The sequence below is a fragment of the Engystomops pustulosus genome, chromosome 1, assembly GCF_040894005.1.
Source record: "Engystomops pustulosus chromosome 1, aEngPut4.maternal, whole genome shotgun sequence".
Taxonomy (NCBI): Eukaryota; Metazoa; Chordata; class Amphibia; order Anura; family Leptodactylidae; genus Engystomops; species Engystomops pustulosus.
In genome coordinates, this window is record NC_092411.1 from 266,443,890 (window position 1) to 266,456,815 (window position 12,926).

At 41.7% G+C, this 12,926-nt stretch overlaps 1 protein-coding gene across 1 annotated transcript in view; it reads right to left on the reverse strand.

The window, feature by feature from the left end:
- LOC140112912 (proton channel OTOP1-like) overlaps window positions 1-3,266 on the reverse strand; it is a 37,285-nt gene extending 34,019 nt beyond the window's left edge. Inside the window, exon 1 of the mRNA XM_072132614.1 lies at window positions 3,155-3,266. The gene's annotated coding sequence lies outside the window, so the exon portion shown is untranslated. The remainder of the gene's footprint in view (window positions 1-3,154) is intronic.
- Window positions 3,267-12,926: the final 9,660 nt, after the last annotated feature.

The following is a 12,926-nucleotide window of genomic DNA, read 5'->3' on the forward strand; positions in this document are numbered from 1 at the left end:
GATTGTTTTGTTCAACGATAAATGTAAATTCTTGTTCATGGAAAAATAAGACATCCCCTAAAAACAAGACCTAGTGCCTCTTTAGGAGCAAAAATTAATATAAGACAATGGGGCAGATTTACTTACCCGGCCCATTCGCGATCCAGCGGCGCGTTCTCTGCACAGGATTCGGGTCCGGACGGAATTTATAAAGGCAGTTCCTCCGCCGTCCACCAGGTGGCGCTGCTGCGCTGAAAATCATCTCAACGCGCCGGAATGCACCACCTCGGACCAGGTGAAGGTAAGCGCTTCCCAAGCTACACTTTTTCGGTTTTTAAATGCGGCGGTTTTTCCGAATACGTCGGGTTTCGTTCGGCCACGCCCCTCGATTTCCGTTGCGCGCAAGCCGGCGCCGATGCGCCACAATCCGATCGCGTGCGCCACAATCCCGGGGCAATTCAGGTACAATCGGCGCAAATCGGAAATATTCGGGTAACACGTCGGGAAAACGCGAATCGGGCCCTTAGTAAATGACGCCCAATGTCTTATTTTCGGGGAAACAGGGTAGTCACAGGATATGTGATAGAATCATTATAAATGTGGGTCCCACATTGAAAAATTAATACAAATTAGAATTCTTTAATTTATCTAATCAAAAGACTATGATGTAATTTTTGTTGAGTTCAATTTCCAGTTATGTTAAACTTGGCCGGGCATGCGCAGTATCTTCACAGCAGTCCTGGTTGATCAAGCCTTACCGTGGAACAGCTGTGCACTGCAGCAAGCCAGCACTACTAGATGAAGAGAACGTACTAATGCCGGCTTGTACACAGCTGTCCCGTGGTAAGGCTTGATCGACCAGGACTGCTGTGAAGCTACTGCACATGCCCGGCAGCCATCCTGATCTAGCGAGCGAGGTAAATGTGAACTGCGCATGCGCTAGCTATGCACATTCACACACTCGCAGCAGGTTCAGAGAAGCCTCATTCTAAGCGCCTGCGCGGCCACCTCTGCTGGAGAGCTGCGGTGCCCTCATCTAGTGATGACAGGGGGCCGTTACTAGGGGACAGGTAATCCCCATTTACACTGTTATGGGAATAAAGTTAATGTTTTAAAAATAACAATGCATTGAAGAAATATTTTAGTAGGTGAGGTGGGAATACCCCTTTAATGCCAAAGTCTCCATAGGGGGTCTTCTTAGTTCCCTTATATAGCCTTTTGCTGATTTTAAACTTGCAGTTCTCACATGAAGTTTCTTCGGAGAGAACATACAAACTCTTTGCAGATGTTGACCTGGATGGGGGTTGAACCCAGGACCCCAGTCACAGCTTATCCCCAACTTCACCGTGGTGCTCATTCCAGCCCTAACTCATCTCTTTAACCTTTTGGTTTCCACTGCTATTGTTCCATCTTCCTTTAAACATGCAACTTTCACACCCATCCTAAAGAAGCCAACGCTGGACCTATCCACTCCGCTGAACTATCACCCAATTTTACTACTTCCTGGAACAACATGTCGCCCTAGAGCTATCTTCCTACCTCTCATCCAACTTTCTCCTTGACAAACTACAATCTGTTTTTCGACCCAATCACTCTACGTAGACTGCCCTGGCCAAAGGGAAGTGCTGATTCTCTCCTATTGTTAAGGGAACCTGCCTTGAGTGGGAACGGGTGAGGGACAACATTGGAGACAAGTGACAGGTTCATACTTTTCTAGGTTATTCATTTCCAACTTTCTAGAAAATAGATAATCATATAATTGGTTCTCATTCACACAGGTAGGAAAACACATTCGTTTCCAGTCTGTTTTGTGTCAGTATTGTAGCCACATCAGTGTCTTCTCACATCTCTACAGCCAACTTATAGGACACCCAACTTACAGACAACCCCTAGTTACAGACGGACACTCTGCCCCCTGTTACCTTTGTTGAAGCTCTCTGAATACTTTGCTATAGTCCCAGACTGCAATAATCAGCTGTAAGGTGTCTGTACTGAAGCTTCATTGATAATCCTTGGTCCCAGTATAGCAAAAAAATTTGAAACTCCAATAGTCACTATGTCAAAAAAAAAAATCTGGAACTACAATTAGAAAATATGGACCCTATCTTGCATGTAGTTATTTTCAAGTCCGCAATTAAAAAGGATGATTTGCAAAATTTAGATTGCAAAACCAGCAAAAAGAATATGATTTCTGAATGGGTCCTAACACTGGACCAGATGCATTTTCGGCATTGCCATCTTGCTGACTTACCGAAAAATCTTAGTGCAGTTAGTGATGAGCAAGATGAACAATTTCACCAAGATGTGCAGATCATCATAGCAGTATCAGAGCGGATGGGATGTGCATACTGTATGATGACCGACTATAGGAGCATCAGGAGAGATTGACTACAGATCGAACACTCCAGAAAAATCCATAAGGGTCCGGTATGTTTGGTACAGAACTCTACTAGTTGTGCACAGTTTGACTTGCAGTTACAATGCCTTTGTATGAATAAAATAACTCAAAAATATCAGTATATTCAGCAATTTTTTTCTTTTGTAGGATATTTGGGACGAAGCAAGGGAATCCTGTACTATAAAAAGTTGACCAGAAAAACTTTGCCAAAAGTTAGTCAAAAACAAGAGACAGATCTAACTCAACGAAAACTGTGTTTCCCAGTGTTACCTAGTTCTGTGTCCATCTGTTACACATCTGCTTGTAATCCCAAAAAAATGGCGTCACTTTTGGGGCAAGTTTCACATCGTGATTTGTTTTTCACCAATTACATTTTTGGAACTTGCGGTAAATCTAATTGATTAATGCTATTAGGGATGGGGCAAACTTTTTGTCTAGCGGTGTTAAAAAAAAGTTTACCATAATACCCCCCTCATAATACCCTACATAAAGTAACCTGCATGTGAATCCATAAATTACACCCCATTTCTAAGGGCTCCTTGCTGCACTGGGCCCTTGTACTGTACCAGATGACATTTTTATACATTTTAGCAGCTATTTAGTAAAACAAAGTTAAGAAATCTATTAAACTTATCAGCTATAGTATATGTATTTTACTAATGAATCATGTATTGCACAGCTATTCATGTAACATCTGATATAGCACAATGATGGATCTGTGTCTGTGAGTAGTAAAAGATCAGGTCCAGATCTTCCAGAGTCTAGCATCTTCCTTACCTGAATGATGTGATGTAGGATTCCCCAGTGAAAACTCTCATGTGGTGGAGCTGGTTTATGTGTTCTAAGCAATTTCTGTCTTTGATCCCTTTTAAATAGGTTTTCTGGGTGACGTCAGAGGATAGGCGTCACTTACAGTAGGATAGGATTGCACGAAGGAGCGAGAAGCAAATGTTTCCAGATCAGCTGAATATTAGAAAGTAAAGGGATTGTAAACATTTTCTGGAAATGCAGAAAAATAATACTAAAATATTATAGGAAGCCTCTTAGTGCGTTGTTCATATCTGTGCTAAAATATCCCTAAATATCTAATTATTCTTCTTCAATTTAAGAGCAAAATTATAAAAATACCGGAAGTGTCACATCCATTTCACAACAGAAATTAGCAGTAAATTGTGGACCCACTGGTTTGACTTCGGATTATTCCAAGGACGTCATCTTAGGCCCCTTTCACACTTGCGTTTTTCACGCGCGTTTTCTGCGCGTGCTTTTGAAGTGCAGAACTTGCATTGCACTCTGACCCATTGTAATCAATGGGCTTTTTCAGACTTGCAATTTTTTTCACGCACACACGCACGTTTTTTTTTAATGCACGTTTAAATCTCAGCATGCTCTACTTTTGCAAGTCACGCGCGTGAAAAACGCACCATACTATGGAGATGCATCAGAAACGCATCACACTCTGAGACACGCGCACGTCCAATGCAAGTGCAATGCGTTTTTCACGCATCAATTGCCATAGAAAAGAGGGTTATCTGCTGGTGAAAAACGCATTGAGAATGCATTAAAAACACCAAAAAAAGGCGCATTAAAAACTGAGTCACTGAACAAACTCTGTCTGCAAACTAATTGAACTATGATGAAAAATGTCAGTTTTTCACTGACCAAACCCTGATCGCACCCTGAGCAAACTCTGATGTGATCTGCAACGCAAGTTTGAAAGAGGCCTTAGGGTCCCCATTGGTATTCACCCAGGGTCGGGACTGCTATTTCTTGGAGTTTTCTTGCTAAAAGTGACACCAAGATTAGGCAAGTCAGGGGGTCCAGACAGAGACAGTCCAGGGTCAGGGCAGGCAAAGACCTGGGAGTACAGGGTACAAGCCAAATACTGTTAAGGGTCAGAACAAGCAGCAGTTGCCTCCAGAAAAGGAACATAGAATCGTTGAGAAGAATAAGAGTCACACAAGAGGGTTTGGGGTAAGGAAATACTAGAACACAGATACCTTTCCACAGGACTTGCAGCAAAGGACCTCTACATTTAGGAACCACTTAGTGGGGGAAAGGTGCCTTTTTATAACTGGGGTTCACAGAACTGGACTGGGAGACTTGCATGCAAAGAAAAACGGGGTCGTGGCCATCGGAAAAACCCAATGGATTCGGAAAAATTGCGCTATTAAAAAAAAAGTGTTGCTTGACACACACTTACATGCACCAGGAAGAGGATGGTGAACTCCGGCGGACCTCGACGCAGCAGTGACACCTGGTGGACATCGGGCGCACGATCTTAGTGAATCGCCACAAGACCAGAATCCTCGTCGGAGAATGCGCAGCTGGATCATGACAGGACCGGGTAAGTAAATCTGCCCCATTGTCTCTTGCCTCTGCTCCTCACCATGGCCAAATGCTTGCCAGCTTCTGATACTGTGTCATATCCCCAAAGAAGCCACATCAAGGCAGGTAGTTGTGTGACCGTGCTTGCATCTCACCCACACCAGTTTTCTGGAAATAAGCTACGTGTATAGAGTTGACTGCCATTAGAAACAGAAGAAAGTATATTGCAATTTGATCAGATCTGCATCATGTAATTCTTTTATAAAGATAAAAAACGTATATATAGTCCAGATGTACAAGGATTTCATGGTGAAGGTCCTCCTCAGAATAAAATTTAGTGGGTGGTTTGGGTGGCCATGGACCCCCTAAAAGGCTTGGGCCCTGGGCTACCGCCCAAAACTCCTTTTTTATAAATCAATGCTGGTGTTGGAGTCACTAACTAAGAGGGATTTATCATATGTTGGTGCATTGCGCACCAGGTTATGTTGATAACCCTGCCACTGGGCCACATGGGATATATAGAAACCTAAAGGGGCACAGGCACAATTGTAGAAGCATGAAGGGGTACAGGTTATAGCAGTAATGCCCAATACCAACCCACTCCCCTGCCAGGCACACCCCTTTCACACTGGCGTATGGGGGTGGGGATAATTACAATTTATGGTAGTGCTCTAGGAATTGTCATTATCCCAGGGACATTATTTCAAGCCCTTATAAATCTCCCCAAAAGAGTATACATTTTTGTGTTTATTAAAACTTAAATTTTGGCCTATCATTTTAAATATGCTGGATTACGACTTCTAAATGATCATATATTGTGACCTTGGTCAAGACTTGTTTTTTGTGAGATGGGCTGAATTTTTCTAATTTTATGTGTGGTTGGATGAACAGTGACCCTTTTTGATTTTTATTTTGCAGGTTCTAGAGGTTGTTACAGAAGAAAATATATGTATGTTGTATCTAGTGTTATTTGTTCAGACAAAAAAAAAATTTCCCTAAGGCCTCATGCACGCAACCAACTGCGGCAGACTCATTGCCCCAGAGCTTTATATTGGGCATGTTCACGTTGCGGTGAGGCGTGTCCCATACCTCACTGCACAGGGAATGCACCAAATGCCGGCACTGCAAAAGATTCCTATTCCTACCCATTTTTGCGGAACTTCCTATTGATTTCTGTGGGCCACCAAGAAAATACACATGTTTGTGTGCCTGAGGCCTTAGTCGGGGGACTTGGATCCCCTAGCATAGTTGTCCCCTGTGCTTCTTGGTCAATATCATATAACTTGGCAAACCTTAAATGTTGCAGTCGCTATTTAATGCAACACTTAAGGTAACAGTCGGGCTTGGTGTTATCAAGCTTTTCCCAGCTGTCAGTTATAGTATGGCTCCCAAAGTGATTGCACATAGATGTACCTCCTGTCACTCACTGCTCCTCCACCCTCTCCCTTGAGCTTCTATCTGAATTGCCAGCAAGTTGGAACGCAGAAGAGATTTCAGAGTAAACATTAGATTAGGGGCAAGTGAAGCTGGAGAAACTATGGTTTTCGCCTGTGTGGATAGATGGAGACAGATAACTACTATTTGGGACACTTCAATTCCTTAGTGCGTCAGTTTCTAAAATTGGAACCGGTCTCGTTGGAAAAGGTTTAACTGTATACAGGATGCGGCATTAACCTTAAAGTGAAATCCTTGTGCTTCCATACACCGCAGAATATGATGAGGGAAGAAGCTATTTATTCCCAAGGGTTAGTCTGAATTTCTGGATGATTTGAAACAAGAAAAAGAGAGCGAAGTGAACCCCCTAAAGTCTTGTTATAGGAGCTAAATGGCCTCATACACTAAATCCTTCATTCCCCATAACATTCCCTTTTTAGAAAGCAGTTTCATCTTCTATATGAAAGTTGTTTCATTTGCAGTCTTCACAAATATAATATTTTCTACAATCTTGCAGGATCCGCATGACAAATGTCTGCTCCTTCCAAAAGACTTACTACCTCGATCCCCAGAGCCTTGAGACATCTGTGGATGGATCCGATAGTATCCTTATCAGCACTCATCTCATGTGAAAGATTTGGAGATTTTTGCAGGAAATTACATCCATATATCTAGGTAGTCTCATGTATTCACACAAACTTTACATTCAGCTTTTTTATCTTGACTAAGCAGTAAAAAATATACTGTACATGTAATACATCTACAGTCATGGCCAAAAGTTTTGAGAATGATACAAATGTTAATGTTTACAAAGTCTACTGCATCAGGTTTTATAATGACAATTTGCATATACTCCAGAATGTTATAAAGAGTGATCAGCTTAACAGCAATTAATTGCAAAGTCAATATTTACCTAGAAAATGAACTTTTTCCCCCAAAACACATTTCAACTTCATTGCAGGCCTCTGCCTTAAGAGGAGCAGCTAACATGGTTTCAGTGATTGCTCCAGTAACACAGGTGTGGGTGCTGATGAGGACAGGGCTGGACATCAATCTGTCATGATTAAGTAAGAATCACACCACTGGACACTTTGAAGGGAGGCTGGTGCTTGGCAGCATTGTTTCTCTTCTGTTAACCATGGTTATCTCTAAATAAACACGTGCAGCCATCATTGCACTGCACAAAACTGGCCTAACAGGGAAGAGTATCGCAGCTAGAAAGATTGCACCTCAGTCACCAATCTATCGCATCATCAAGGAACTCAAGGAGAGATGTTCTATTGTTGCCAAAATGGCTCCAAGCGCCCGAGAAGGACCAGCAAGCGCCAGGACGTCTCATGAAAGTGTTTCAGCTTCAGGATCAGGCTACCAGCAGTGCAGAGCTTGCTCAGGAATGGCAGCAGGCAGGTGTGAGGCATCTGCATGCACTGTGAGACTGCGGAGACTCTTGAAGCAAGGCCTGGTGTCAAGGAGGGCAGCAAAGAAGCCACATCTCTCCAGAACAAACATCAGGGACAGACTGATATTCTGCAAAAGTTACAGGGAGTGGACTGCATCATTTTCTCTGATGAATCCCCTTTCCGATTGTTTGGAACATCAGGAAAACAGCTTGTTCGGAGAAGACAAGGTGAGCGATACCACCAGTCTTGTCTCATGCCACCTGTAAAACCTCCTGCAACCATTCATGTGTGGGGCGGCTTCTCAGCCAAGGGAATCGGCTCTCTCACAGTCTTGCCTAAAAACACATCCATGAAAAAAGAATGGGACCAGAATGTCCTCCAAGAGCAACTTCTCCCAACCGTCCAAGAGCAGTCTGGTGATCAGCAATATCTTCTCCAGCATGATGGAGCACCTTGCCATAAAGCAAAGGTGATAACTAAATGGCTCAGGGAACAAAACATAGAGATTTGGGGTCCATGGCCTGGAAACTCCCCAGATCTTAATCCCATTGAGAACTTGTGGTCAATCCTCAAGAGACGGGTGGACAAACAAAAACCAACAAATTGTGACAAGATGCAAGCATTGATTGTGCAGGAATGGACTTCTATCAGTCAGGATTTGGTCCAGAAGATGATTGAGAGCTGCCAGGGAGAATTGCAGAGGTCCTGAAGAAGAAGGGTCAACACTGCAAATATTGACTTGCTGCAGTAACTCCTTCTAAATGGCAATAAAAGCTTTAGTTACTGATAATATGATTGCACTTGTATTTCTATATGTGATAAAAATACCTGACAAACCAGAGGGCAACAGATCATGGGAAAATATAATATTTGTGTCATTCTCAAAACGAATGAACAGATAGTGTTGTCGTGTGTCCAGCCGAAAATGTCACTAAATAATAATTATCGTCACAATTCAGCCGGCCGCATCACAATTCATCATGGCCGTGTCATGGCTGCTCCATTTACTCATACCCTTATTCAATACCTTACACAAGGGGTTACTGCACCGGGACTAAATGGCACAAAAATCTTAGACCAAACTATATTTGTTAGCCACAGGAAAAGGAAAACCTTGCATAAATAGCTTGTGTTGGAAGAACAGATAATAAGATTTGTTGAAGTAGCTAAGTCTGGGCTGAAATACACGGGGGGGGGGTTTATCATGAAGTCACAATTTATGGCACACAGCCAGAAATTGCAACTATTTCCCTAATTACGCCACCTTTACACCAACGGGGCATGGAGGGGTATGATGGCAGGTAGGCCGACATGGGGCGTACTAGCCCCCCACTGCGTTCTAGCTACGGCCTGCACCAGGAACTAGTGCAGATTATAGCGCAATTCTACACCCAACAGGGTATATAATAGCCAACCGCGGTACATCAAGAGGCTCTTGCTATTTGGCAAAAATGACATCAAGTGCTGGTGCATGGTGTGCCAACGTATGATAAATCCCCCCATGGTTCATGTATTGCCCGCATTTACTACCGAAGAAAAGCTATGGTGTAATGTACTTTTGAATAAAGTTGATCCATGTTTTCTGGCACAAAATTTGCCATCTGAACCCAGCATTAACCCCTGGTTAATAAACATTTATGTTTCTTACTCCTTTCCTCCCAAATTCTTTTATTTGTAAAGGAAAATAAAAATCCTTTAGTGGTGTAGTGTGGAGATGTGCTGTCAGGAACTGAAGACATCTGGTGGCTGCAGCAATAAGTTACAATTTAGTCCTCATACAGTACTGTCACTTACGAGGGAAAGGTAGATACCACTTCTGTCTATGTTAGATCTTTTTATTTTCCTTGTTCAGACCTGTATGAGGCTTGTTTTCTGTGGGAGAAGTTGTATTTTCTAGTAGAACGTTCCAATGCAATGTACTGGGAAGCTAGAAACAAATACAATTGCGGTGAAATTAACAAAAATATGCAGTTGCTCCATTTTCTTACAAGCTCATGCTACAAACTATGGTGACTTATCTGTGCACTGGTTACAGATAAGGGGCTACACCTTTGGCTCATTATTGGCTTATTCCAGTGTTGGACTGGGATGCCGGGGGCCCAGCAGTGAAATTATTTTTTAAGGCCCACCCTACTGCTGAATAGAAATATTCCGATTATTGTGGGAGTCCAGGACCAGATAATTTCCAGGCACTGGCAAAATAAGCTGTGAAATATAAAATAAAGTAAAACCTTTTCCTTCCTTACGGCATGAAGACTAAAATGTAACGAATTGCTGCAGCCACCAGATGTCTTCAGTTCCTGATATATCCCATTGTATGCACATATAGTGGGAAATGTCATCTTGTTTATCCCCCTCACCCTTCAAAGTGTGATGTGGCTATCTAACAACTGGGGGGCATATGCTGTGGCTACCTATCTACTGAGGGGCATGTGATGTGGCTATCTAACAACTGGGGGGCATACATACATAATCTACTGTATATACATTGTAAATGCATTTTGCGTTTTACGCCATGTGAGCACATCCTTAATTAATTCATTAATTAATAAGGGGGTTCAGGCAGGGGGTGCAGTATATATAATATATTGGGGGTGCTCAAAGGACTGAGCTATGTGATTAATCAACCATTAGATTTGATATTTAAAGACTACAGGCAGTCCCCGGGTTACATACAAGATAGGTTCTGTAGGTTTGTTCTTAAGTTGAGTTTGTATGTAAGTCGGAACTGTATATTTTCTAATTGTAACCCCAGCCAAAATATTTTTGGTCTCTGTGACAACTGGATTTTAAAAATGTTGGGTTGTCATAAAATTCAGAAAAAAACATTGATAACTGTTAAAACTGTATATTGTAGCCTAGGATTAAAGTACAGTAAATTAACAAAATCCAGAGGTCCATTTGTAACTAGGGGGTCGTATGTAAGTCAGGTGTTCTTAAGTAGGGGACCGCCTGTACTAAGAAAAATGATTATACACAAGTAAGATGCACTGTTTTGCACTTATCTTCATAATTTCCTGAACAGAGCATTGACACCTCCGTAGTAGCCAAAGGACTGGAGTGCAAATACATATATATATATATAGCTCCTGTCCTATAAGTGTTTTGGTATATGGGATGTGATGTGCCGAGCCATATATAGGCGGTCCCCTACTTAAGAACACTCGACTTACATACGACCCTTAGTTACAAACGGACCTCTGGATATTGGTAATTTATTGTACTTTAGTCCTAGGCTACAATAATCAGCTGTAACAGTTATCACAGGCGTCTGTAATGAAGCTTTATTGTTACTCCTGGTTCTTATGACAACCCAACATTTTTAAAATCCAATTGTCACAGAGACCAAAAATGTTCTGGCTGGGATTACAATGATAAAATATACAGTTCCGACTTACTTACAAATTCAACTTAAGAACAAACCTGCCTGTATGTAGAACATCTTGCTCAAAGGGTAGGATAGTTTAATGCAAGGCAAAACACATGTCAGGTGGTGTCCACCCTTGGTCTGTATATACCTGTGTATGTATTGTGTATAGGTCCATAGTCCTCTGTTATTCCTCTGGGTAATGTGCTAATATTTTATGCTTTCTACATTTTGGTTTTTGTTTCCTTTTTCTTGTGTTGTTATATAGTGGATTGTTTTTTATAAGGTGCCAGCTCCCTTGGAACGTCCAGGAGTCCCGTGGTAAAGGGCCTTACAAACATATTAGCTGTTATCAAATAATTATTATTTATTATTTTCTTGTTGTTATAATTCTCTTATTATTTTTTTCCTAGTGGTTTCCGATTCCTCCCTTTTCTGAGCCTTCACCTAATGATTTACAATGCACACACTGCCACCCTGTGGTATCCACCAGACACTACATGTTACTCTCTTCTGTATTCTTATTTATGAAAACATAATTTGCAGGAAACTAGATTTCCTGCTGTTGTTTGGAAACTTTTCATAAGGATCTGCATTGAGGCCATACATTGAGGATAGCGCATGCTATATCCTTTGATCAAGGCCGAAGGCACACGACCGTGCCTGGTCTGGGAAAAACAGATTATTGTGTGCTGGTTGGGTTCCATGGACCTAGTAGAGAAATATGTAAGCAGTTTGGCTCTTCTGTACAGTCAGCAGACAGAGTCTCCTTGTATCATATATCACAATAATGCACAATGATTCCCAAATAGTTCCTTTCCATGGGTGCAAAGTTACACCCAAATCAGTTTGTAAACTTATATAAAACTCACCTGATGTGAGTCATTCACACTAAGTGAGTTATGTATATTAAAATTGACTTGCTTTGCCCCGCCTCTTTGTTCCTGATTGACATCCTATGATATTCTGGCGGATGGAGAACTCTGTTACATCGTTGGGCACTAAAAGTCATGTGACCCGGATGACATCATCAAAGCTCCTGTTACATCTGCAAAATCTACCTCATGTATGTATACAGCCTGCATGGAGGATGGGGAGTAGTGATGGGAAGTCTAGCACTTCTTAGTAAACTGGATCATTAGGCTCCGCTCACTAAGAAGAGCCAGATCTTCTGGCTCCTGAACAGCTCCCTATAATAGTCAGTCACCCCACTCCACACTAACCCAATTTTATCAGGTTAAAGGGGGCATGGTGAGCCAATTAGGGGCAGGGTTAAGTGAGCTGTTGTTCACACAAAAGAGTCTGCTATTCATGCCGGCTTGATCGCGAATGACCCATCCCTAATGTGGAGAAGTAGAATTCCATGGAGGCTGCTGTGGTTTCATGTGATCAGACATATGCATAGTGTACAGTTAGCTAATTCTAGGATGATGTTGTGATGATGTTACCCTAGTCACATGACATGCTGAGAAGAGGCATGGGATAAGTCTGTGGAGGAGTAGATGGGAGTGGCCGGCCAAGCAGAATAAGCCTTCTCTAAAACCAGAAAATATAACATAACGTTGATTTATGTGATAAGGGAAACTATATTAGCTAAAAGAAGGGTGTCACTTAATAGGACTCTATATAAACCTGTCACTATGTGTATATGTGAAAATGTGGTGAAAAGTTTTCTTTAAATTGGTTAAGATGAAACATTGTTGAATATTTTGGCGCACAGTGTGGGAATTTATGTCACCTCTTCTGAAGCATCACCTCTTTCCATTATGTCAGCTCCTTTATGAACAAACTGTTTTTATTTTAGTTAGGGACTTGAATCAACCTACATATGAAAATGATGATATTTCATTATCGTTTGGTAAAATTGATCAATCATATACCAGACTAGAAAATCCCTCAACTAAAAGAATTGATGGGTGGTCATACAGAATATTGAATTTAATTGGATTTCTGCTGTTTTTTATTCCCTATACAATTTATTTATAAATTATTTTACACTTTTAATAGTAAAAAACACTCG